The following is a 27,656-nucleotide window of genomic DNA, read 5'->3' as shown; positions in this document are numbered from 1 at the left end:
TTATTTATTCATGAGAGACACACAGAGAGAGGCAGAGACACAGGGAGAGGGGGAAGCAGGCTCCCTTGGGGAACCCGATGCGGGACTTGATCCCGGGACCCTGGAATCACAACGTAAGCCAAAGGCAGATGCTCAACCACTGAGCCACCAAGGCATCCCAGGAATTCTACTTTTATTTTTTTTTAATTTTTTTTAATTTTTATTTTTTTTAGGAATTCTACTTTTAATCTCAAAGAATATGAATGAGATCCAAGTATGCAATCCAGAGCAGCTCTTACCAAAATATCTTTCTTCTTCTCTAATATCCAACCATTACACTCCTCATTCTTTTCCTCCTGAATAGTGAGCGCTCCCATCCACCCATTCTCTCTCACCATCTCCCTCTCCTACATGATGCATCCGAACATGTCCATGGTCCCTGCTCTCTGTGGCCCCTTGCAAGCAGAGTTTCTCTTGTATTCTTTCCCCTTTGCATTCTCCCTGTGTGGCTTATACCACTTCTATCCTTCTCCCATCCCCCTGCTTCTGCAGTGACAGTCCCAAAGATCTGGTCTGGACCCTCCGAGCTCTTCTCCACAGTTGGGTGTGGGTGGATGGGAGGAACTGAACAGCTAAGCAGTAGCAAATTTAGCAACGGGGAGGAGGACGGGAAAAGCTGGCAACACTCGTATGTGTGAAGGGTTGCAGTTTTGTCACCCTCCTCACAAATGTGCAAAGAAGATGCAGCATTTTCATTTCTCTAAAATAGTTCTTGTCTTCCTTATGAGCCTCCAGCCACTGAAGAGAGAGAAAAATACTCTGGCACACAATTTAAATAGACATTTTCAGTAAATGGTCCTTCTCTTGAGGTAAGACATGCTTAGTCTCTGAGGTATCTGCATCCTTCTTTTCTGTCTTTTCAAGATGGTGTCTGGATTTTTGGTGGAGTTGTGGCTAATAGACCCTGCAGGGACAGGGAAAAGATAGGATCCTCAGATCCTTGCAGAATCTTCTACACCTTTGTGGATTTCTGCTGTGGGCGGGTGGTCTGGACACTCCCCGGGTTGTATCCAACCCATCCCTGGAAGTTCTGTGAGCACCATTGAGACTATAACTACAGTACATGGGGTCCGCTCCCACCTGCCCTGGAAGGCCTGCTTGTGCTGCTGATGACTCAGCCTCTGCTCTGGCTGCTGCTACAGACCCCACATCCTCCATCTGGCAATTGATGAGGGTGTCCACCCCCAGTCCTATTGCTGATTCACCTTTTCCTTGGCCTGTGTGTGGAGGCCTATTGGCTCTCAACTCAGCTACTTTCCAGGCCTTTTCTCTGGAGCAGATGGGAACATCTTGGTCCAATTTATGCCATACTGGTCCTGGAGACAGCCCAGGATATTATATTCTACTTCTCTCCCAGCCGAATCATGCCATGCTGTTGAGTTAAATCTTGAGGTAGCCACTCCCAGGGTGGTGCCAGCCAACCTGCAAGGCCAGGCCCTCCCAGAGTTCCAGGGATGAAGTCTTTAGAAACCCTCAACCTTTCCTCCACCTACTTCACAAACCCTGCTTTGGGTGGAATCAAGAGAAGGGAGATTAGGCTCACCTCCAAAGCCTCAGCTACCTCGTCTCCCTTTTTCCTAGATAGTCCACTAAAACTGATAGGGTGGGCGTTCCTCTTTCTCTTCTGGTTTACTCCAGGACTTCCCTAGGCAAAACACCATGATCTTTTACTGTAATAACAGGAGGGAGAAAAGGTTCTAGAACATCCTTATCCTTTCTTTTCCTCAAAGTCTTGCTTTTAAGGTAATCTGGCTGAAAAATTCAAAAATCTTATTTGGAAGCTGAGACTTAACTTTTTCTTTCTGTTTCTCTTTTTCTTTCCATTTGTCCTGTAGCAATCCTAAGCCTCCCTGAGACAACTGGAAACCTCTGCAAGTATTGGAGTGGAGGGAGGTCGGCAGAAGGGAATACAAAAGAAAGCAGCATATGTGGGTACTTCAAGACTATGTTATTGGGACGCCTGGGTGGCTCAGGGGTTGAGCGTCTGCCTTTGGCTCCAGGGCGTGATCCTGGAGTCCCCGGATCAGGTTCCAAATCGGGCTCCCCGCAGGGAGCCTGCTTCTCCCTCTGCCTGTGTCTCTGCCTCTCTCTGTGTGTCTCTCATGAATAAATAAATAAAATCTTAAAAAAAAAAGACTATTTTATCACCATGATATTACATTGATGATTTTTCCTACCACATGTCATGTTCTAATGTGGTTGTTCCACTGAGGCCTGCAAGGCTGACACCGCAGCCCTGTGGGTAGACCGCGTCTGTCCAGTGAATGGCCGGAAGAAGACATAGGTCCTCAGACAGGAAACCAGAACTCTGAGGGCAAATCTTAACAGAGGAGAAAGGGCTCTTTGCTATCCTCGATGTCTCTTGGCCTCAATTCACAGGGCCCTCAGGGCTAGGACAGTCCTCCCATTTCCTCTCAAATGGAGTCAGGCCGGGGCTTGCAAAGGGAGACTTCTTTGTAGGGTTGTCCTTCTCTGACTCGACAACTCAAAAGATCCATGTAATAAAATGTTTTTAATGTGAGGACCACTGTAAGGTTATCAACTTATTTTGCCAAGCAAAATGTTAGAAACAAGCCACTATTTATATCATCGATGTTCTTTTTTTTTTTTTTTAAAGGACTTTTAACACTTAAAAAGTTGGTAATTTTGTTTTAAGGAAGGCATCAGTTATCAATGAGGGAGAAAGCCACTTCAGATGCCTGGAATGGTGTGGGGGGAAGGCATGGAACAGAGGCAGGAAAGAGAGATAGGCAGTGTCTATTCCAGGGGTGGTAATTATACTTCCTTGCCTACTGGATTTGCACCAGGGCCAGTGGGAAGGGGGACTGAAAGGGATATAGGGCATGTCATGGAGATCCTTGAATAATGAGGTAAGAAACTAAAAACTCAGCTTTGAGAGAGCTAGAGTTTCTGGCTGTTTCATGGGAAGGGAATTGCCATGAAGAAAACCATATTTGGGAAATTGAAGTTATGGGTTATGTGCTGCCTCTGATGAAATTACTGCCTTTTGTGGGAGAGAGGCTAGAGGAAGGAAAGGGATTTTGGAGAGAAAGGATGGGACCCATCCCATACTTTGACTTAAGCGTGACATTTCATGGGAGATGAATGGGACACGTTTTCTCTGTCTGTTGCTATCGTGTCTGTTGGTTACCATCCCATGGCAGGAGTGATTTTAAGAATGTCACAGATACTCCTAATAACTTAGTAGATATGTACAGGGTAGATTTTAACATTTTAGACAATTCTTCTCTTATTCTGTACAGAGCTTGGTTCTTACAAATGCACTCCTTCTGCCTTGATTCACCTTGTCCTAATGTCCATATCATTATATGGCTTACACTTTTCCTTTGGTTCACTTATCATAATAAGTGATTATTAATGACATGATTACATCGTTATGTCATCACGTCATTAATGTCAGCATTTCAGTAATGTTTGTTTCCTCTGCTAGACCATAGGATACAAAAGAAGAGGGTCCCAGTATCTCCTTCACTATCATATCTCCAGTAGCAAGCATGGGGCCTTATCTGTGATAGGTACTCAGTAAATATTTATTGCCTGAGTAAATGAACTTACCTTTAGGAAGAATGACTGGAATCATCCTCATCAAATACATTTTACTAAGTGCTAGGTGCTTGTGGGCTCCTGGGTTATATTTTGTCACAGTGTGAGGTTCTTGAAGGCCACAATCAAACACAGTCAAATAACGGATCCCGTGATCTCTGCTACAGGAAGTGGTCTCGGTGGTTGGTGGCGGCCTTCTTTCTCCAGCTCGTGTTCCGAGGCAGAGTGCTAGAGTAGTGCCACCTGTTGGGTAAAACAGAATATCCAGCTTTTTACCCAATGACCTAGCCCTTTACAAATAAACATATGGTAGTCCTGTCTAACTTTTGCTGATACAGGATCTTTTTTGGCATTTTACAATTTTATTTGTTTTGCATTTTTAAATTTGGTTTCATTTCATCAGCCAAACTTACTTTTTTCTTACCTTTCCTCTCTTAAACAGTGGCTGTGTTTACTTATTTATTTTTTAAAAGATTTTATTTATTCATGAGAGATCTAGAGAGAGGCAGAGACATAGGCAGAGGGAGAAGCAGGCTCCCTTCGGGGAGCCCAATGTGGGACTGGATCCCAGGACCCTGGAATCACGACCTGAGCCTAAGGCAGATGCTCAACCATTGAGCCACCCGAGTGTCCCACATAGCTGTGTTCAATGCCATTGTCTACACTTCAGATAAAGGAATATTCTATAATAAATCATGGTCAAATATCTATTATACAAGTGTAGTCAGGAATGGAACAATTAAAACTGCCTTATGTGCTATGCATGAGTCATTTGCAGATACAGCTATTTGGGAGAGAAGTCCATTCTATAGTGATGGTGTGGCAACACTTTCATCAATAGAAGATTATTGAAAAGAAACTTCAAGAACATGCAGTTCTTCAGTCATGAGTGTAAACATCTGTTGTTACGCTGGAAAACACGAACATAACGGTTAACAGAATCTCGGCCAAATACATTATTAATTACGTTTCATAGGGACACATATTATTTTTGGGGGGGACACATATTTTCAAACACTATACGTCAAACACATACACACACTTTGGCCTATTTGTCCATTTTAGGAGAAATGCTTATTGACTTAAATGATGTTGAGTACCCATGGTCTCGTCAGTGGTTTTATTAAGCCAGTGCTAAAAAAAAAAAAAAAAAAAAAAAAAAAAGCCAGTGCTAAAGTGGAATTGTTGGCTTGTATATCTCTACTTGTGGATTTCCAAACTCTTTTTCAAAGTTCTGTGTTTTGGTATTTGATATTTTGTCTTTTATTTCCTTTTCTGTCTCCTGGTACTGTATATCAGAAGTGGAACCTCTATATGATCCTTTTGTTTGGAAGAATGAGAATAGGAGCATGCTTTCTTCTAGTTGATTCTAGGAAATACACACAGTCATTTGTGTGTGTATGTGATGGACTGATATTTCCACCTAGTCTCCGTGTGTATGTGTGTGTGTGTGTGTGTGTGTGCAGCCTTGTTTGTAGTGTTCTCATCACATAGAAATTTGTCAATATCTATTGGCCCATACTCAATCTTGTCCTTTGTGATAATTGTTATCATTTTGGGGCCGAGAATATCTTTTGTTTAAAGATCAGATGTAGGTGCACTTAGTTTTTGTTTGATTTTATTTTTTCCATTGTACTCTTTAATTCATTTGAAATTTATTTTAGTATATTGTTGGAACCAAACTTCACATTTCCCCCAAATAGGCAATAATCTCAACACCATTTGTTTAATAGACCATTTACTTTTCATTGGTTTGTGTTCCTTCTTTTGTTATAAACTATGTAATTTTATATGTAATTACCAATTTTATAACTTTCATTTCTGTTCCCTTTTTTATTTTTAAATTTTTGTTTTTTAGAGAGAGAGAGAGAGAGAGAGAGAATATATGCATGCACATGCATATGCACATAAGCAGTGGGGAGGAGGAGCAGAGAGAGGGAGAAAGAATCTTTTTTTAAAAGATATTATTTGAGAGAAAGTACGCATGCGTACACACAGTGGAGAGAGGCAGAGGGAGAAGCAGACTCTTCACCAAATAGAGAGCCTGATGCAGGGCTCGATCCTAGCACCCTGGAATTATGACCTGAACTGAAGGCAGACACTTAACTGACTGAGCCACTCAGGCGCCCAGGGAGAGAGAATCTTAAGCAGGCTCCACATTTAGCAGGGAGCCCAACCCAGGGCTTGATTTCACGAGCCTGAAATCATGACCTGAGCCGAAATCAAGAGTGGGATCATCAACAAACTAAGCCATCCAGGTGCCCGACATTTCTGTTCCTTTTTTTTTTTTTTTTAAGATTTCATTTATTTATTCATGAGAGACACACACACACACACAGAGAGGCAGAGACACAGGCAGAGAGAGAAGCAGGCTCCATGCAGGGAGCCTGATGTGGGACTCGATCCGGGGACTCCAGGATCACACTCTGAACCAAAGGCAGATGCCCAACCACTGAGCCACCTGGGCATCCCCATTTCTGTTCCCTTAAGCAGCCTGTCAATTTACTGTGCCAATACCACACATATTTGACCACGATAACTATTTAACACCTTTTCATACCTCAGTCTTCCTCATTACTATTACCTTTGAAATTTATCTTACCTATTCTTGTTTTTCTTCCAGATGAACTGTTAGAATCATCTAGCCACTTCTCAAAATACAATGTATAGAATTTTGCTTTACCCCCTTACATCTTATTCAACAAGTATTTGTTAAGAATTGATATAGAGCTAATGAATGTTGACCAAATAATAATGGCAGTAACATTTCTAAGTCTCTATTTCCTTATATTGCAAAGTGCTTTAAATGTTCTAAAAGATATTTCCTATAATATTGTTCATCAAGAAGTTTCAGAATATTGACATCTGTATGTTTTATTTGGAGAAATGTCTGTTTTTGTTTTCTGCCCATTTTTTAAAAAAGATTTTGTTTATTTACTCACAAGAGACACAGAGAGAGAGAGAGAGAGAGAGAGAGAAGCAGAGACACAGGCAGAGGGAGAAGCAGCCTCCATGCAGGGAGCCCGACATGGGATTCGATCCCAGGACCCCAGGATCATGCCCTGGGCCAAAGGCAGGCTCTAAACTGCTGAGCCACCCAGGGATCCCAAGCCACCCAGGGATCCCCTTCTGCCCATTTTTTAATTGGATTATTTGTTTGTGAGACATTGAGTTGTACAAGTTCTTTATATATTTTGGATACTAACCCTTTACCTGACATGTCATTTGTAAATATCTTTTCCCATTCTGTAGGTTGCCTTTTAGTTTTAATTGTTTGGATTTAGCAAGATTTTGCTTATTGAATTTTTTAAAAAGATTTATTTATTTGAGAGAGAGAGAGAGAGAGAGAGAGAGAGAGAGAGAGAGAGAGAGCGCCAGGGGAGAGGCAGAGGGAGAATGGAGAGAGAGAGAGAATCTTAAGCAGACTTCACACTAAGCATGGAGCCTGTTGCAGGGCTCCATCTCACAATCCTGAGATCACGACCTGAGCCAAAACCAACAGTTAGAGTCTACTGACTGAATCACCCAGGCATCCTTGTTTGTTGAATTTATAACTGTTTTATGGAATAACTGAAATGCCTGAGAGGATTTGACATTAAATTTGTAAACATTGTTTTAAGTGTTTTAAGGGTATTTACTTAGTTCAATCTATAGAAGTAGTTATTTGTTAGGGGGATATAATCTTTTAACTTCATAAGTTAATGGAACATTAGCTCAAGAATGAGATACACACACATACACACATATTTGACCGCAATAACTATTTAACACCTTTTCATACCTCAGTCTTCCTCATTACTATTACCTTTGAAATTTATCTTACCTATTCTTGTTTTTCTTCCAGATGAACTGTTAGAATCATCTAGCCACTTCTCAAAATACAATGAATAGAATTTTGATTTACCTTGTTAAGAATTGATATAGAGAAGCTAATGAATGTTGACCAAATAATAATGGCAGTAACATTTCTAAGTAACATTTCTAAAGATAATTATTCTTATTTTTATATTTTTGAACATCTATATTTATGAATAGAACAACTATGTTGATAGGTGACTTTGAACTTACCTTTTTCTGACTTAAACGAACTGAATATTGATTCAGACACATGTTAATGTGTATATTTCTTTCTATGCTCCAAAATCTACTCTGGACATTAAATCTCACTTGGTAGTAAGATACCCAATTCATCTAGATTTTCTGGGGACTACTTTGGTTTCAAAACTGAGAAGCTTGGCCAACTGGGGCAGTAAGTCACCATTACTGGCAGATAGTCCTCTGACCTTTGCAACAGCCCTGTGGCAATCTGATGTGAAATCTGTGTGCAGGGTTATCATTCCCATTAACAGAGGCAGTAACTGGGCTTAGGGAAGTTAACATGGCTTGGTCAGGCCACAGTTTAGTTTATAATTTATTCACCTTTCTCATGTCTTTTTTTTTTTTTTTTTTTTACCTAATGTGATTGGTTATTTCTGAGGTCTTCCTTCCTTCCCCAGTAGAGAACTTGGTTTCTTCTTTCTAAAATAAATGAGTTTTATTTTCATCTGGAGAAGCCACTGTCTAGAATTAACTTCAGCAGTAATCCCTACAAATTCCTTTGTAGAGACATTCAGGAGGTTGACAGCCTTTGCAAGATGAGTAGAAATAAAGATTACAAAGATGTTCAGGGCAACAAAAATAATTTTGTTGATTATTTTAAATATGTTACTACTTATAATTAATTTCTTAATACATTTTAGTGAGATATAATTCACACAACATAAAATTCACTCAAGTTGTCATTCAATGCTTTTTAGTATCACAGTTCTATAACCACCATCACAATAAATTTTATAACATTTTCCTTACCCAAAAAGGAAGCTCCATACTTGTTAGGAGTCACTCTCCATTTCTCCTCAAGCAGCCCTGACTAATTGCTGATCTACTTTTTATCTTTAAAGATTTACCTTCTCTGGACATCATCAAAATTAAACATTCTTGTGTTTCAAAGGACATTATCAAGAAGATGAAAAGAGAACACTCAGAATGGTGGAAAATATTTAAAAATCATTTATCTGATAAAGGACATATCTGGAATATATAGAAGAATCATGCAATATGTAATCTTCTGTGTGTGGCTTCTTTCACTTGACATGTTTTCAAGGTCCATCCATGCTGTAGCATGCATCAGTACTTCACCCGTATGGCTGAATAATATTCTGCAGTGTGGTTATACCACATTTTATTTAGCCTTTCATCAGTTGATGGACATGTGGGTTGTTTATACTTTTTGGCCATTATGAATTATGCAGCCATAAACATTGGTGTACAAGTCTGTGTGTAGACGTATACTTTCATTTCTCTCGAGTATATATACCCAGGAGTGAAATTGTTCGGCCCTATAGTAACTGTATGTTTAATATTTGTGGAACTGCCGGACTTTTTCAAAAGAGGTTGTACCATTTTACATTCCCATCAGCAGTGCATATTTCTGCACTGCTGAAATTTTTTTTAAAGATTTTATTTATTTATTCATGAGAGACACAGAGAGAGAGGCAGAGACACAGGCAGAGGGAGAAGCAGGCTCCCCATGGGGAAGCCTGATGAGGGACTTGATCCCAGGACCCCAGGATCACGACCTGAGCCAAAGACACTTAACCACTGAGCCACCCAGGCGCCCCTGAAGTGGTATCTCATTGAGGTTTTGATTTGTATTTCCCTGATGATTAGTGGTGCTGAACATAATTTCATGGGCTTATTAGCCATTTGTATATTTCTTTGGGAAAATGTCCACGTAGATCATTTGCCCATTTAAAAATTGGGTTATGTGTCTTTTTATTATTGAGTTGTAATTGTGCTTTATATATTCTAGATATGTCCTTTATCAGATATATGATTTTTAAATATTTTCCACCATTCTGAGTGTTCTCTTTTCATCTTCTTGATAATATCCTTTGAAACACAAGAGTGTTTAATTTTGATGATGTCCAGTGTATCTATTTCTTGTTGTTGCTTTTGCTTTTGGTGTTATTTTTAAGATATAATTCACTTTTAAAAGTTATCATGAGGGATGTCTGGGTGGCTCAATTGGTTAAGCATCTGCCTTTCACTCAGGTTAAGATCCCAGGGGCCTGGGTTAGAGTCCTGGGTTGAGCTCCCTGCTCAGTGGGAAATCTGCTTCTTCCTCTGCCCCTCCCACCTGCTCATGCTCTCTTTCTATCAAACATGAATAGATAAAATCTTTTTAAAAATCACCTAGAAAAGTTATCATGATAGGAAAATATTAGTTATATGATAAAAATGAATACATTGTATATATATTTATATGTTATGTATTTTATATTGTAAAATTTTTTATGTTAGCTTATAAAATATGTTATATTTTATATAACACATATATTTTGTATATGTACAAAATAACTGATATATCTTGAGCTCATATGTACATACTTGTGACTAGAAATCCAGAAAACAAGGTACGACCTTAGACTCAAATGCCATTGAAGAACAGAGGCATTTCCTTTTTTTTTCACTTAACTAGATTACTATTTATTATGAAAGGACATAGTTAAGGAACAGCCAAATGGAAGAGATACTCAGGGCAAGGTACAGAGTAAAGGGCATGAGGCTTGCATGCCCTCCTTGGGCATGTGCCACTCTCCCTGCATGTCCATGTTTGCCAACCTGGAAGCTCTCCAAGTTCTGTGCTTTTGGGTTTTTGTTGGTTTGTTTGTTAAAGAGGCATTTTCTATCTGGGGCAATTGCTTTAGAAGTTGGAGGAGGAGGGATGGAATTAAAGGTTTGGATTTTATCCATGTGAATGGCAACACTGTTATAACAAGGATTTTAGAGGTGCCCGGGTGGCTCAGTGGTTGAGCATCTATCTGCCTTTGGCTCAGGTCATGATCCCAGGGTCCTGGGATGGAGTCCCACACTGGGCTCCCTGCAGGGAGCCTGCTTCCCCCTCTGCCTACGTCTCTGCCTCTCTGTGTCCCTCATGAATAAATAAATGAAATCTTAACAAAAAAAGACATTAAATTTGGGAAACTTTTGTGAGCATCTGTGATATGAAAATAATTTTCACCTGGAAGAGGGTTAAGCCCAGAAAGCACCATGAAGAGGTTTTTTGAAATTAAGGGGGAGAAATTCATAGCTTTACTCACAAGTACCATGAAACAGATTTGGTGAATTCTTTAAAACCAGAATCAGTAGAAATTTGTTTTTCTTAGGACTGGACACTAGATGTCTCAGTTACATTGAGTCTGCAATGAGAAAAAGAGAAATTAAAAAAAAAAAAAAGATTGGCACATAAACGTGAACTATATAATCTTGTATATGGTGTAGCTTTTTATTTTGGGCTATTGGAATTTAATTTCAATGCAACTTTCTTTGAAACTAGGCTACAGATAGTTATTACCTTTGAGATTCTTAACTAAGAACTCATTAAAATGTTGGCGATGTCCTGTAATTTCCTGGATGAGGAAATTAAAAGAAGGATATTTAGAGATTTGTTAAGAGACTTAGATATAAGTGGAATTAGAAATCAGGGAAGAACCAGAAATTACCAGTTTCTATATTGTCCTTTAGAAAGCAGTTATTTCCACTGGGTACTTTACAAGATTTTTGTTAATAGGAAAGAAGAAAGTGAGACAGATACATTTAATGGAAGTATGATATGGAGAGAGAAGCACTGGATTAGGAGCCCAAAAATATGATTTTTTTACATAGTGAAATCACTGGCTTTTAGGTTCCAAGATGCCAAATTCCTTCCACTGGGGCCTTGTTTTCCTCCAGCCTCTAGGGGGAGTTCAATATTCTTTTCCTGGTGGAAGAATTCAAGAACCAATGGAATTCTCAGGGCCAATATACAACTTACAATTGTTTTTTGTAATGACAAGTAAAATAAAGGAATATCCATGAAACTATGAAATGTTCATCTATGTGTTCCTGAAACGATCTTGTGTGCCTCCAATGGTACACATCTTCTGTTCCGGGGAGGTGGACCTGGAGGGAGGTACTGCAGCAAACGTGGAGACAAGGAGAAAGGATGAGGGAGACAGCAGAACACTAAGGAAGGCAGAAAAGAGGCCAAGAGAGCCCATGACAGTCATAATGATCGAGCATGTACCAGTTCTTTCACCCAGTGGGTCCCATGCACTCTTCCCAAACCTGGGAGGGAAAAGAGTGGCACCCATGTGGACTCAGGGTGATCCCTAGGGGTGAGTTAATCACAACAGGTACAACTCACTCTCTGGAACTCTGGCCCTGCCGCTTCTCTCCTACTCACGCACATCCACCAATCCTGATCTCCTCTAACACCCCCCTCTCCTCCACACACAGACACACTGCATCCAGGGTAGCCGTGGTCCTGCCCACATAACTGTAGAGAAAGGGTGGGAATAAAAGGCTAATTGTTAGTACATGAGCCTCTTAGGTGACATTTTTGGTACTTCCTGGGAAATCACCCCTTGCCCTCAACCTCTGGCTCTCCCAGGATCATTGCCCACCCCCACATGCCTCCCTCACAGGACCATTTATCCAGGCTCATGTGGGTGTGCTCTTGAGGTGGAGCTAGCAAGGGAAGTTGAAGGGTACTCAGTTCTGGTCCCAGACTGCTGAGTTTCACTAAGAGGGAACAAGTGATGACTGTTCTGTGAGGCCACACAATGAGCTGCTTTCTCCTAGAGCCATGACCTTTACCCAGGAAGAGGCCGACACACTTATCAAGTCTCTACACTTGCTGGAGAGAATCTGTTGTAAACAGAGCAAGAAGGCCTTCATTGTCACCAACGGCCTCTAGAAGCCACTAGAGCTTTTTATGCAGAGCCCCTAGTTGCCTGGTCAATGGCTATCATCCACTTTTACTGTGGAAATGGATTATTTAAAGTTAAAAAATAATTTACTTAGTTGAATTTGGATTGGGCTGGACGATTGCCAATGACAGCCAATGTGGCCATGCTATAGAAGATGTCTTCTCCTTCCATGCTCAAAAAGCCCCAATTTTGTACAGTTAATTGGCAACAAGGAGTCAATCCCAGAGGATAACCGTTCTTGCAACCATGCCTTTCCTCCTTGCCAGGGATTGGTCTAGACTGTGGATTGCTGAAAGGTAGGGAGAAAATGCTGCCATGCTTTTCTTCTTGGTTTTGGACTTGTGTGAGGGCCTGCTCTGGCCACCTTCTGTAGAGTGTAGGTATTATAAGCAGTTGACAGAGGTGAATAAAGGCCCAAGTCCTTGTTGATACAACTGAGCTTTGGAACTGCCTACTTCGGGACATCTTGTTAAGTTGGGTTTTCTATGGATTGCTGTCCAAAGCATCCTAATGGATACACATGCTTTTTCGCCAGCTGATCTAATATTATCAGGCATAACACAAACCCTTCAGCAAACACTTTATAAACACTCTGGTTTCCTTACAGCTTAAAGCAAGATGTTGGACTCCAGAGGATTTCCAAGCAGTTTGATTGCGCAGTTACACTACAGTGAAACTGGTAATTGATTTGAACAATAAGCATCAGGCTGGATGGCCAGGGAATCCTTTTTCCTGTCAAGACAATAGCCTGATTACTTCAGAACCAGCTTTCTTCTTTGTTTAGTTCTTTTTGTCTCCCTGAAGCATTTGGAATGGAGATCCATCCACTTCTCCATTCATCCAGTAAATACCTATTAAACCCTCTCCATGTGGTCCTTTACCAGTGTGGCTGTGACGGGTTCCCTGATTCCTCTCAGCCAGGTGCTGTGTTCACTGTGATGACTGTGGCAGTGGCGTGGGCCAGGGGCTCTTTGGTCAACAGCCTCCTGTTCCCAAAGCTGGGCTCTTCTGGAAGTAGTGTCAGAGGCAGTCCCGGGGAAAGAGCCTAACAAAGATTTATCTGGGGCCAACCACACAGTGCCAAGGTATCAGGTGTGCAGAAAAGGACTCATTGCACCAGTGATATAGGTGCTACTGCATGAAAACATCCAGAACGCAGGGGGTCACTGGCTTGGAAGAAATCTCTGAGAATTGCTGCCTCATTAACATTCACCTGACAGATGAGGACTACAGACCCAAAGAGAACAGATCACTTGTTTTTCATATGCTAAATCCATCAAGCTGTATACAGTTAAGCTTTGTGCACTGTACTGTGGGTATGTTTAACTTCAGTAAAAAAAAAAAAAAAAAAAGGAACAAAAGCAGAAATGACCCTAGATAATTCTTTTTAAAGTTTATTAATTTAAGTAATCTCTGCACTAAAAGTGGGACTTGAATTCATGACCAGAGCAACAACCTCCTGTGACTGAGCCAGCCAGGCCCCCCCACCCTAAGTATTTTTTTTTAACCATCTCTTAAAAAAGGAATAAAGGCAGAGCTTTGCATAAAGGGAAAAACCAGTGACACTTTACATATTTAAATTAGTAATTATGGGAACGATCCAATTAATTTCTCATCTCTCTCCTGCTAGAAGCTCTTCTACATCTAAGTTTGAAGTTTTAACTTCAGTGTCAACGAGATGCTTCTAAATGTGTTTTGTTTTCTGTAGTAATAGGAATGCTGGCATCTCTGTGTTGATCTTAGAGTTTCAGATGCACTGCCTTCAAGCCGTTGGCTCCCACTCTGGGGTCAGGAATGGTCACAACGATTCAGAATGGTCTGGATGTTTGTAAGGGGCAAGCATCAGGGGACTTTAGGAGCCAGGGCAGCTTGCCTTGGCCAGCTGGTTTCATCTCAACCTCAATACAAAGGTCAACTTCAATACAAAGCATCCTAAGGGTATCAGATGTCAGCAGTGGGTCAGAGAACACTTAACCTCCCCTCTCGCCCAGGAGGTGCAAGAGTGCAGTCCCCATAAGCACAAGGGGGAATTTGTTGGCTTCCAGAAAACCCAGGAATAAAATTAATTCCAGGTATGGCTGCATTCAGGGCTCAAATAGTGCCATCAGCACTCAATTTCCCTCCATTTCCAGGTTCTTCCACTGGATGAGTTATGAACTCAGGAGCTCCGGATGGTTCCACAAAGCTCCAGTCCTCCCTGGTGCTGACAAGAAGGCAGTTGGGTCTCCTTCTCTTTCTGCCCCTCCCCACTGCTCATTCTCTCTTTCTCTCTCTCAAATAAATAAACCGAATCTTAAAGGAGGAGGAGGAGGAGGAGGAGGAGGAGAAGGAGGAGGAGGAGGAGGAGGAGGAGGAGGAGGAAGAGAAGGAGGAGGAAGAGAAGGAGGAGGAGGAGAGGGAGGAGGTGGAGGGAGAGGAGGAGGGAGAGGAGGGGAAGGAGGAGGAGAGGAGGGGGAGGAGGGAGAAGAGGAGGAGGAGGAGGGAGAGGAGGTGGGAGGAGGAGGGAGATGAGGAGGAGGAGGGAGGAAAAGGAGGAGGGAGGATGAGGGAGAGGAGGCGGGGAGAGGAGGAGGCAGGGAGAGGAGGAGGAGGGAGGAGGTAGAGGGAGAGGAGGAGGAGGTAGGAGGAGGGAGAAGAGGAGGAGGAGGAGGGAGAGGAGGTAGGAGGAGGAGGGAGAGGAGGTGGGGAGAGGAGGAGGGAGGAAGAGGAGGGAGGAGGAGGGAGAGGAGACGGGGAAGGGAGGAGGGAGAGGAGGAGGAGGAGGAGGGAGAGGAGGGGAGGAGGTGGGAAGAGGAGGGGGAGGAGGTGGGAAGAGGAGGGGGAGGAGGTGGGAAGAGGAGGGAGAGGAGGTGGGGAAGAGGAGGAGGGAGGAAGAGGGAGGAGGAGGGAGGAGGAGGGAGGAGGAGGGAGAGGTGGGAAGAGGAGGGAGAGGAGGCGGGGAGAGGAGGAGGGGGAGGCCGCCGGCCACCAGGCTCTGCAGCAGGAGCTCGCACTCGTTCAGCTCCAAGCCCACACAGCGAGGAACCGCCTCTCTCCGAGGTTCCCAGGAATCTTAAGCCTCATTGGCGCCGAGCGGGTCACATGCACAACCCTGAGCCACTCGCTGTGACCTGGAAATGCGATGGAGTCGCTGAGGCTTAGGTCACAGGCTTCTTGCTCGGCGCTCTTCCCAGACAAGTGGGTGGTTCCCTAGGCTTCCCGGGGTGTCCTGCTGCCGCTGTAACCCCTGCACCTCCCGGTTTTCCAGGCCATCACGTCGCCCATCATGTCGCCCGGGGCTGTGAGGTGCAGTTACCGGCTGCCTGGGCGCAGGGGCGGCTACGCATCCCGGGGCCTGAGCAGCTGGCGTCTGCCTTGGCCTCTGACGCCGGGAGCACCTCAGCCCCCGCCCCCTCACCCCCCAGTATAGGTGGGCGCTGTCCTATTGCAATTCAGTGGTTTTTAGGTGCCCTACTACTCTCTGCCCCATCCTACAGATGCAGTTTCTTCCCCCTGCATTCTCTTTTTTTTTTTTTTTTAAGATTTTATTTATTTATTCATGAGAGACAGAGAGAAAGGCAGAGACACAGGTGGAGGGAGAAGCAGGCTCCCCGTGGGGAGCCCTATGCAGGGACTCGATCCCGGGACCCCAGGATCACGACCTGAGCCAAAGGCAGATGCTCAACCGCTGAGCCACCCAGGCGTCCCCTCCCCTCCCCTCCCCTCCCCTCTTAATGGACCCATGACCCCTCTTGCATCTCTTGCCACTACAGAATGCTGGCAAACTGGTCCCATGTATGCAGCTGCTGTCCACGGGGAGCCCTGGGCTCACAGGTGGCTGCTCAATGCCTCTCATTCTTTGCAGGCGGTCCACAGGACCCTCGCCCTTCGCCCTTCTCACTGGCTTGTACTGCTCCACGCCATACACAGCACCTGCATCATAGGGGTCTCTGTCCATATTACCTTCAGGCGCATGTGTGTGTGTGTGTGTGTGTGTGTGTGTGTGTGTGTGTGTTGTGTGGTGGGGTGATTCCTGGTCCCAGGAATCCAGGCAAGAAGCAGCTATAACTAGTTTCCGAAATGGGCTGCACCTGGTCAGATGCTATCCGAGGTTGGAGGGGACCCTGCTGCTCTGTGTCACATGTTACTGCCTGTCTTATTCCGAGGATTACCTTAATGTTAAACTAAAGACTCAGATTTGGGCTATGAAAGGGTAGGTAGGGCGGGGGTGGGGTGGGGGGTGTTGGGGGGGGGTGGCTCAGCGGTTTAGCGCCACCTGCAGCCCAGGCCCTGATCCTGGGAACCTGGGATCGAGTCCCACATCAGGCTCCCTGCATGGAGCCTGCTTCTCCCTCGGCCTGTGTCTCTGCCTCTCTCTCTCTCTCTCTCTCTCTCTCTCTCTCTGTCTCTCATGAATAAATAAATAAAATCTTTAAAAGAAAGAAAGAAAGAAAGAGTAGGTAGCAGTGAGAAAAAGTGTCCACGGCATGCACGCACCTTGCTAACGCGCCACTGGGGTTATTTCCTTCAATATGCCAAGCGGGGAGCAAATGAATGGACAGGAAGGAGCAAGAATCGGGGAGGGCGGGGACCTACCCTGCGGCCTCGGCGGCTGCCGAACCCCAAGCCGGCGCGTCAGTGACCTCTGCTGGCAAGAGCCTCCCTCCGGTCTGCACAAAGGTGGAGGCCCCTCTCGGTCTGCGCGTCTGGTTCAGTCTTCTTGAGAGAGAAGGCGCAGGGCTGAGGCCTAGCGAGGGCAGGGCCGGCTGGGCTTTCAGGCTAAAGCTGTTACAAGGGCTGTGGAGGTTACAGCAGGTGGCAATTTAGGCATAGATCCTGCCCGGGGCTCCCCCAGCTTTCTCTCAAACGCTGACAGCTTGTTTACATTATCCACTTTGCACTTAAAAACATGTTTTCTTTTCTTTTTTTTTTTTTTAACAAATATGTTTTCAAAAAGAATGCATTCAAAGACGAGTTGGGCATAAACAAGTTTAGAAAGTTTCTTAAGAACACTTGCAAATTGTTGGAGGTGAAAACGCTGTCAAAACAAGTGCACTTTTTAATGTGTAGTATGTGTCGGGTGGTGGGAGGTGAGGCCTCCTTTACAAATACCTACTCAAATCACACACTTTACGTTGTCCCACGCCATCCCACCCAAAGATATGGGGGAAATGCTGTCATGAGACAAGGCCTGAGCCCACCCCTAAGCCAGGCGGGCCTTTTAACAACTGTCCAGGTACGTCTGTGTGGGACATTTGAGGCAGGAAAGCTGCCCAGCAAGGCTGGAAGCCACATAGCAGGTGTCAAGGCTCCTGCTGATGCAGCTATTGACCTCCTCCCTCGGGACCTCGTGGTGGGCACTTGAGGGCCTCTCCCGGCCCACCCCACCTTCTCTGAATGTTGGGTTTGCCCTCAGGATTAGGCTTCTGCAGCCATCTCCTAAGGGGGCTCAGTCCCTTTAACCAGAGCTAATTGGATCCGGACTAAACCAACCAAGGGGAACCAGTGTCTTCAGTAGAGGGGGGAGGGAGGCAGGAATCAGACATCCTTTTCCAGAAACTGGCAATTAGCACCCAGGGATGGCCGTCTCTGTCTGATGGACACTGCCTGTGAGGTCCTGTCAGCTGGCCAACGTCTTGTGCTGCAGCCAGGGAGAGGCAGAGAAGGCTGGGAGCACAGAGAGAAGGAATAACGGTGGCATGAAGGGGGCCTGGAGATGAGGGGAGGTGCTTCCTGGTCCAACTTTCCCATCCGTCCATCTGAGGTTCTTCTCTTGTTTCCTCCTTACATCCCATTTTTGTCTAAACAACAGGGGACCCTGCAGACAGGAGCACTTCTGTTCAGCTTGCATTTAATACAGAGCACAATGAGTCTGAAGACTTTTGCTCAAGAGCTCAGGATTTGAATCACATTCATCCAAACTACCAGGAACTTCAGAACGGAGTGGGGCTTCTGTTTATTGGCATTTCTGGGTGAGAGTTAAGCAGGAAATTCTTTCCCTGTTTGATTCCATCTTTGTTGTAAAAACTGGTCTAAAATGCATGAATAAAGAAAAGACTGGAAACAAACGTCTAACAAACTCCTACAAGGGAGTGCTATGTAGGCATTAAAAGAATGAGACAGATGGATCCATGTGCCCCCTCCCCACCCGGAAGGTTCTCCATGATATATTGTTAAATTAAATAAAGTACTAAACACTATGTGTACTGTGTTCTCGTTTGTGTAAGAAAAAAAAAGGAAATAAATTTATATAAGTTCATATCCTACATAGAGAGCTAATATAGAAAATATACATATATGCTCGGGTATGCATAGGATGTCTGTGCAGGATTCCCCAAGGTGGGGAATAGTGCATGCCTCCAGGGAGAGACCTAGGGGCCGAATGAGAGGGAAACTTATTTTTCTCTGTCTACCTTTTCGTTGTATTTGAAAAAAAATGTTCTTTTACCATATATATGTACTAGCTCTTTAAACACATTCACATGAATGCATTAGCCTGCTTTCCCCTTTTATCACGTATGGTGCAGTCACTTCTGTTAACCGAGAGAGTTCCTGGAAATTGGCCTAGAAAGGTCTTTATAAATGTCCCCGCAGCTGGGCTCACCTCTTCTAATGTGTTTGCATTCATCTGTAAAAGTCGATGAATGATCAAATAAAAGTGAGGAGTGGAGGCTCGGTGTTCCTTGAGCAGCACGAGTGAGGGGGGCAGGGAAACGGGCAGGGGTAGAGTCGGGGTGGCAGCCAGTCAATACCCGAGCTGGAGGATGTGACAGGAAACTGGGTTCTCATTTCCTATGTAGATTGTCACCACTCTGCAGAGTGAGGTCCTTGGCTTTGGGCCTTTCTGCCTCTTTCACACCGTAAAAACAATACCTTCTTGCAAGGTTCTTGTTCAGAAGCAAGCATTGGGCACGGTGCCTGGCTCAGTTGATATTAGCTGAACGTCATGTGTTTTGTGGTCATTTTGACTGACTTTTCCTCGGCATGTCCTGGGAGGAGGTGTATAACCTGCATGAGTAGAGAGTGTGAGTGTCAGCGATGACGTTGGATGCTCTGGGTTTGGGTTCAGACTCTCCTGTTTGGAGGAGGTGATTGCTAGGTGTGCCTCTCTTCTCTGAAGATGTGGCAGGGAGTGGGGACTTTACTCCATTCAGCACAGGCATCTTTGCCATCAATTGGAGAGAACCAGACTGAGAGGGAAGCCAGTAGAGAAGAAAGTGGAGAAAAGGGAAAAGGAAGAGATAGGAGGAGAGAGAGGGGAAAGATATCATTTTTCTTAAGCCCTTACATCCGGCTCTGCTTAAGACCAGTGGTTCTGTCCATGGCAGTGGAGAAGGTCCGGCTCAGTTTCCTTGTTCTGGTGCCGAGATGTAGAAATACAGGCTACCAGAACCAGGCCATGTGTTTCCCATCCACCCACACCCCCAACCTGATCCATAGTGTCTGAAAGTGGGGCTGAAGGAAGAGGGAGTGAGAGGTGACTTCTCAAAGAAATTCAAGTGCTTTCACCATCAAAATAGAAAAGGACTCAGCGGGGAAAACCCAGAGCTGGACACACTTAGCAGGACGGATGGGCGGTGGTGAGGAAGACTGGGATAGGCCATCACTTATTCTCAAGGTGGACTCTGTGAACACTTCCTAGGGCAAATGCCTCGTGTGGGCAGCTGCAAGCTGGAGGGTCAGCTAAGCTCCCCAGGAGGTTCTTCGGAGAAATAGAGTAGAGGGAGTTTCTGTGAAATAATTAATTAAGGCCTTTTAGTAGGACTCTGGAAACTGGCCCCCATGGTTGTCCTCTCCATTCTCTCTGCCCAGACTTGCACAGTCTAGCCACTTTCTTGTGTGGCCTAGATGTTTCCTCACTGCTCAGGAGGAGGTGGGAGAAAGCTGACAATCCGTTTAGTTGTTTCAAACTAAAATTGGCCACTTAGTTTTATTTCTGTGGTGGCTGCCGATGCCCCCTCCCGTTCTGAAGAACCTCTTCCCCATTAGGGTGATCAGTCCTCCCGGTTTCCCCGAGACTGCCCCGGGTTTAAGCATCAAAAGTCCCACATCTTGGGAAAACCCTCCTTTCCAGGCACAGTGTGATGGTTCGTCACCCTGGAATGGAGCATCACTACTCTCAGAAGATGACTCATGTTTGGGACTGCTGTGCTGATGCTGGAAGCAGAGCTAAATAAGTAAGTTCTGGACTCTGCCTGGAGGAGCTTGCTGTCCAAGAGCAGAGGTGGAATTGGAAAAAATATTTTGCCAGAGAGCTGTGGTGGGACTGAGGCAAAGGCAAGCCGAAGTCTGATGGTCTGTCTCTCATAAACCAACTCAAGGAAGAAGCTTTAGAAGGGGCTTTGGAACAACACACTGAGACATGGTCATGCCTGTGGGTGGGGGTGGAGTGAGGGTGGGAATGGACATCTCACTACCACCAGGAACTGATATTCAGACATAGTGTGATGAAAAGCCAGATGCCCTGGGGAGTAGTGACGGCCTCCCAAACTTTTACAGGGTCGAGGGCAAGTGTTCACACGGAGGCCTATGCAGTTGACCCTTGAGCAATGTGGGGACTGGGGTGCTGACCTCCCCCGCCCCAGTCAAAAATCTGTGTATAACTTTTGATTCCCCAGAGACTTAGCCACCAAAAGCCTACTGTTGACCAGAAGCCTACCAACAACAGAAATAGTCAATTAATACATATGTTGTATATTTAGGTATTATATACTGTTTCTTATAATCAAGTAAGTTAGAAAAATGTTAAGAAAACCATAAGAAGGAGAAAATATGTTCACAGGTCAACAGTAGTATATCAGATGTCTAAACACAAGCTATGAATCAGGTGAACTGCTCTTAATTAAGTATGCTCTACTCTCTGTCTTTGGTAAACATACCTTCATAACAATCTGGGAGGCCAGGTTTGGATTTGGAATTTCCGGTCTCAGGTATTCCAGACTGGGGTGAGACAGCACAAGTAGAGCCCGGGTCCTCCTCCCCTTCCTTCTTACTCTCCACCCTGCTCCCTCTGATAAGGCTGGGGGACTCAGGCACGCACATATGGATGACAAACTCTGTCCACATCCCCAGGAAACACCTGCCCGTCCCTGGGACCTAGGAGAGTGACACTGGCAGGAAGAGGCCTGAGCAGGCCCTCCAAGTGGGCAGAGCATTCTCAGTCCTGATATTCAGACTGGCACAGACTCTGGGTGGGCATTTCATTATTGGCCCTGGAGACTCTGGGATGGGGTCCAGGTGGACCCCTGGAGGAGGGCCAGGGTGGGGCCTCCTCGCTTAGGTGTGGGGATGCTATCAAATGGCGAGATGTTCCCAGTGACTGGGATGGTGCCGCAGTCGACATGAGCAATAGTGGAGGAGGCTGGTTCCCATCATGGTGATGAAAATAGTGGCTCTGAATTTCTCTTTAGGAACAGGAACGTCAGAAATGATGGGGTCCGACTGGGGAAATGGCCTGCTGCTCTTTCCACTAACCACATTTACCCAGATGTTGAGCATGTTCCAGTTAATGTGTGGGACCTGGCCTTTTAGCCCAGTAAAACCGAGAAGCTAGAAATTAACAGCACCTAAGCTACACGTTATTTCAGGTCGTCAAGATTTCGGGAGAGAAGCTGGCCACTCAGAGGTGAGTCAGCTTCTCCCCGGCAATACCCCATTGCTCATGTGACGTGAGTAAACTCTTTGAATTAGAGATGTCATTTCCTTTCATGGAAGATGTTCTCCCATTAGAGGGGCCGTGATGGGTAAAAGTAAGCAATGATCTGGAGTTTCAGGGCTATGACATTACACGGGAACCTGAAGATCCTTCCTGAGGCCAGTCTACACCTCAGATTCTAACTCTCTGGTCCCAGTCATAGGCTCCCCCCTCCTTATTTGACCCTTTGGAGTAGCTAAAAGTTTCAGACGTTAATTATTTATAAGACAAAAAAAAAAAAACCACAATATAACCCATGCCCCACCTTGACTTATATTTCTGTTCTTTCCTGATTGGATAAAGAACAAGTAAAAGTATAAAGCCTTCCACTGGCCTCGGGCCACACAAGACCCTATTTTCACCTCTAACATAAGAAGAGCTTTGTTTAGGGGTGCCTGGGGGCTCAATCAGTTAGGCAGCTGACTCTTGATTTCAGCTCAGGTCATGATCTCGAGGTCCTGGGATGGAGCTCCTCATCCGGGTTCTGCACTGAGCAGGGAGTCTGCTTGAGATCCTCTCTCTCTCCCTCTCCCTCCGTCCCTCCCTCCATTCGCATGTGCAAGCACACACACACTCTCTCTCTAAAATAAATAAATAAATCTTGAAAAAAGGTGAGCCTTGTTCAGCTAGTCCTTGAAATTTGACTCAATTTGTACCTTCCTCATTTATTTCCATTTAAAGTATTTTTAGACTTTCTTCTTCTCTTTGAGATCCTTCACAGCTAACTCCAGGGACTCTCTGGTTCTACTATGAATAATGCTGTGCTCCCAACCACCAGGGCTTTGGGATGAGAGGATGTGCTGTGTTATGAGCCTTCAGTCCCTTTCGCTTGTCTTAGCAGACAGACTCTGGAATTCAACCGCCTGGGATTAACTCTGCTTCTCCACATACCAGCTTGGAAATGGCCTTGGGTAAGTTATCAAACTTCTCTGTGCCTTGGTTTTCTCATTGGGAATTGTCTCAAGCAAGAATAGCTTGCCCCCAAAGATGCCTGCCATCAGATCCCTTTCCTCCCTGTATGTGCCTGCTACTCCCCCACTGAGGAGTATGGTCAATCCCTCCACCCTTGAATCTAAGCTGGGCTTAGATTGGATGCCCAGTGTGGTTAGGGCTTTAGATGACACCACACGGCGATCATCTGACTACAGCTGCATGAGAGGCCCGCTCAACTGATCCCACTCAAACCACAAAACCATGTGAAATAATAATACTGGCACCTGGCTGTTTTAAGCTGCTAAATTTTGCGGCACTGTACAGCAAAAGATAACCATGTTGAATGTTGATGGAGATGATAATATAAATGACTATCTCACAGCACTGATACGAGGATTAAATGAATTAATATTCACTAGATGCTTAGAACCATGCCTGGTAATACAGGCACACCTTGGAGATATGGTGGGCTGGGTTCCAGACCACCACAATATAGTGAATAGCACAATGAAACAAGTCAAATGAATTTTTGAGTTTTTTAGTGCACATGAAAGTATGCTTACATTAGACAGTAGTCTATTAAGTGTGCAATGGCATTACGTCTAAAAAGCCAATGCACATACCTTCATTAAAAAGTACATCATTGCTAACAACATGCTAACCCTCATCTGAGCTTTCAGTGAGTTATAAACACTGATCACAGATTATCACAAATATAATAATGAAAAAGTTTGAAATATTACCAAAAAAAAAGCAGTATCTGCAAAGCAAAATTAAGTGAAGTGCCATAAAATGAGGTCGACCTATACTAACTGCCACATAAGAGCACACTGACAGAAAGAAAAAAAAAAAAAGAAGAAAAGAATGACTTAGGGCATTCTGAGGTATTGGAGTCTCAAGCTAATAAATACTCATTTTGAGGAAAGCCCAGCAGTTGTCATTGTCCCAGTCTTCCTTCCAAAACATCCCCTTGTCAACGTGGAGTCGGTGGTGGTGAAAACCGCATCCTGAAAACTGACCTGTCTCCGAGCCCCTTAGCTTCCTCATACTCTGTGTCCACAGCTTTCAGGTGAGGAAGACAATCGTCACCGCCACCGCAACAGGGCGAGGGGGAGGGCCAAACAGAAAAGTAGTAGCACAAGAGCTTCGAAGGCCCCCTCCATCTGTGTGCGTCCACCAGACATTGAGGTCTCTAGTCCCATAGGTTGAACCCGGCCTTTATAGCTCTTGACGACGACCATGCCTCGGGCCAAGACCCTCACCTGCCTTGCCTCCTCACCCTCTGCTCTACCCCACGCGGCGCAATCCTGGTCTCCAAACCTTAGGTTCCACTCACTCACCTTTCTCTTTCTTCTCTCCTTCAGAGCTAAGTTTGCTTGTTTGCTTCTGAGAGATAGACAGCACAAGCAGGGGAAGGGGCAGACTCCCCAAAGAGTGGAGGCTCCACGCGGGGCTCCATCCCAGGACCCCGAGGTCATGACCCAAGCAGAAGTCAGATGCTTAACCGACTGAGCTGCCCGGGCGCCCACTTCCCAGCTAAGCTTCTTGAAACAAGAAGCCACATGCACCACCGCTGAAATTACTCTTGCCAAGATCCACCAGCTGAGCCACTAGAGTAGGTCCGTGTCACCTCTCGTGAGCCAGCTGGAGGTCTCTCTTCCCAACTCCACGTTCAGTGACATCATGTTGTTCTCCAGGATTTTTTAAAAATTTGTTTAAATTCGATTTGCCAATATATAGAATAATGCCCAGTGCTCATCTCAACCTGTGACGATGGTCCCCTTTTCCTATACAAGCTTCACAGGAGACATCTTTCATTCCCATCGTTTCAACAATTCCAAAACCAAAAGCTGCATCCTTGGCTCCTCCCTGGCCCTCACTTCCCCATATCCATCCAGCATCAGGGGCTGCTGATTTTATCTTCCAAATAGCCCTCCTCCTCTCGCTTCTCCTCTCCTCTTGCCGGCCAATACATGGTCCAAGCCACTGCTGTCTCCAGCCTGGACCACTGCAGTGGCTTCCTACCCGCTCCGTTCCTGACCACTACTGTCCTCCACATCATTCTCTACATTTCAGCCACAGTGACTTTTCACACTACAAAACTGATTAAAATACTTCTTGTCCCAACAATTCAGTGGCTCTCTGTTGCTCTTAGTAGAAGATCTCAATCTGCAGCATGACTTGGGGACCCTGCAGGGTCTGGCATTTGGCCTCTGGTGTCATCTAAGAGCCATCTCTCCTGTACTCTGGCCACTACTGGCTTCCAATGCACAGTGTTCCTTCTAGAAGCAAACTTTTGTACATGCTGTTCCCGCTGCCTGGAAACTTGCTCCTCTTTCAACTCTTACCCCTTATTTTTTTTTTTTAAAGATTGTATTTATTTATTCATGAGAGAGGCAGGGACACAGGCAGAGGGAGAAGCAGGCTTCCTGCAGGGAGCCCAATGTGGGACTCAATCCCGGGACTCTAGGATCACGCCCCGAACCAAAGGCAGACGCTTAACCGCTGAGCCACCCAGGCGTCCTATGTTTATTTTAAAATTTTTATTTATTTATTCATGAGAGAAGAGAAGCAGAGACACAGGCAGAGGGAGAAGCAGGCTTCCGGCAGGGAGCCCAATGCAGGACTCAATCCGGGGCACCCCGGGATCATGACCTGAGCCAAAGGCAGATGCTCAATCACTGAGCCACCCAGGTGCCCCTCTTACTCCTTGTTTAGATCTCATTCAAAAGGTACTTCCTCAAGGCTGACTTCCCTTGAACTTTCAGACTAACTTAGGACCCCCATCCCCGTGCCACTACATGTCCTCATAGCCCCCCTTCTTCACAGCACTTATTGCCATTGTAAATTGCTTAGCTCTTTGTGTTCCCTGCTAGGTCATAAGCACCAGGGACAATGTGTTTTGCCCACTCTTGTATTCCCAGCACCTAGCTCAAATATGTTTTGAAGTAATGAAACATGACTTTCGGCTTCAGACCTGAAGTTAGTCCCCTCTTCCAAACTTCTGGTCCACATATCTAGTCTTCTGCTGGTGACTCCATCCTTCCAATGGCTCAGACCCAGAACTTGGGAGTCATCTCTGACTCCTCTGTTTTTCTTACCTCCCGGGACCGAAACCACTCGCGAATCCTTTCAGATCTACCTTCAAAGTACAGCCAATATGTCAGTGAGACAGTAGATGTCTCCTGATGGATGAACATAACCTAACTTAGGAAGCGGTCTTGCTAATTACCAGGCTGTGGAAACTCTTCAGGATAAACAACATAATTTCTTCAAAAATATATCGCAAGGGGGGAAACAAAGAGAGCCTCTTCACTGACCTGCAGTCTCTTTGCTGCATTGCAGTGAGAGTCAGCCTTTAAACACATTAGATCATTTCCTGTCTGTGGAAGCCTTCCCGTGGCCTCTCACGTTGCTTGGACCTTCTCGGACCTGTCTCTGACTTTCTGTCCTAGCACTCAGCTGCTCCTCTGCTCCCCCATCCTCTGTCAGCGTCAGAAGTACAGATTCTCTGGCAAGGCCCATGAGGTCCTGCTGATGTGTCCTCTGTGTGCCTCTCCTGGCTCACCACCCAAACCCCAGGTTTGCAGAGCAATCTGCCCTCACCCGTGCTCCTCTGTTTTAGCCACCCCTACCCAGGCCTGCTCCACCGGGAAGCCCAGGCTCCCTCAGCCCTCGCTCTGTGCCATCCCTCTCATAACCTGACACAATCCAATCTGCTTCTGAGCTCCTAGGAGCCCAGAGTTTTGTTTTGTAATCATCCCTTGCCTCATCAGTCTCCTTCCTCGGATCCAGCTCCCCAAAGGTGCAGGCTACCTCTTATGTCTCTAGTGCCCTGGCCACATCTCCTGAGACTCAAAATCAAACATATTTTGAATGAATTAAAATTCTACATAAATAAGCATTGTTATGTCTTTTAGGTCTCTGTACAGCAGTTTTGTATAATAGGAATAATATCCTTACCCCTATTATTATATAGAAGTCATAACTTTTAAAATTATTGGGAAAAAAGTGCTCTTGATTTTCAGCAAAACTTTTTTTTGGGAAAAAAAAGGTTTTTATTTATTTGAGAGAGAGAGAGAGAATGAGGAGAGAGAAGCAGAGGCAGAGGGAGAAGAAGACTCCCCACTGAGTGGTGAGCCCCAAAACAATGTGGGGCTTGATCCCAGGACCTGGGATCATAACCTGAGCCAAAGGCAGATGTTTAATTGACCTAGCCAGTCAGGCGCCCTTCAGCAAAAGATTCTAAATAAATACAACTGAGATCTTACATGTCAAGAATGAAATAGTAATTTAAGAAATATTTAAAAGTGTAATCATAATTTTTATATTCAGTTCTTCCATTAGTTGTCTAAATTTGGAGTTTCCTTTTAAAAATTGCACAGGAAGCCAACTTGCCTGTTCACTGACCACCTCACTTGAAGACTCATCATCTAGGGGTGCATTCTGGAGAGGGAAGGTGGGGTTCCTCTCTCCAGAAGGGAGTCCATAGCCCATCAGGATTTGGGGAAGAGGAAGGTGAAGAGTTCTCAAGTATGGAGGAAACTGCCTCTGCAAAGAGCATCTGATGGAAACACAGGGCATGGAACCAAATCAATGGATAGGTTACGAGAAAAGAGGGCGGTGAGCAACAGGAATAAAAGGACCCAAAGTAA

The 27,656-nt window shown here is 45.0% G+C and overlaps 1 protein-coding gene across 2 annotated transcripts in view; it reads right to left on the bottom strand.

The window, feature by feature from the left end:
- Positions 1-2,683: 2,683 nt before the first annotated feature.
- ZBTB38 (zinc finger and BTB domain containing 38) overlaps positions 2,684-27,656 on the bottom strand; it is a 147,239-nt gene continuing 122,266 nt past the window's right edge. For both annotated transcript variants that reach the window (XR_011995287.1, XR_011995289.1), the window contains 3 exons: positions 16,971-17,171; positions 10,746-10,844; positions 2,684-3,846 (listed from right to left, as the gene is read on the bottom strand). The gene's annotated coding sequence lies outside the window, so the exon portion shown is untranslated. The remainder of the gene's footprint in view (positions 3,847-10,745; positions 10,845-16,970; positions 17,172-27,656) is intronic.

Source organism: Vulpes vulpes, chromosome 11 (genome assembly GCF_048418805.1).
Source record: "Vulpes vulpes isolate BD-2025 chromosome 11, VulVul3, whole genome shotgun sequence".
Taxonomy (NCBI): domain Eukaryota; kingdom Metazoa; phylum Chordata; class Mammalia; order Carnivora; family Canidae; genus Vulpes; species Vulpes vulpes.
The sequence above is the reverse complement of the archived record's forward strand: the minus strand, read 5'-3'. Positions and strand labels throughout refer to the sequence as shown.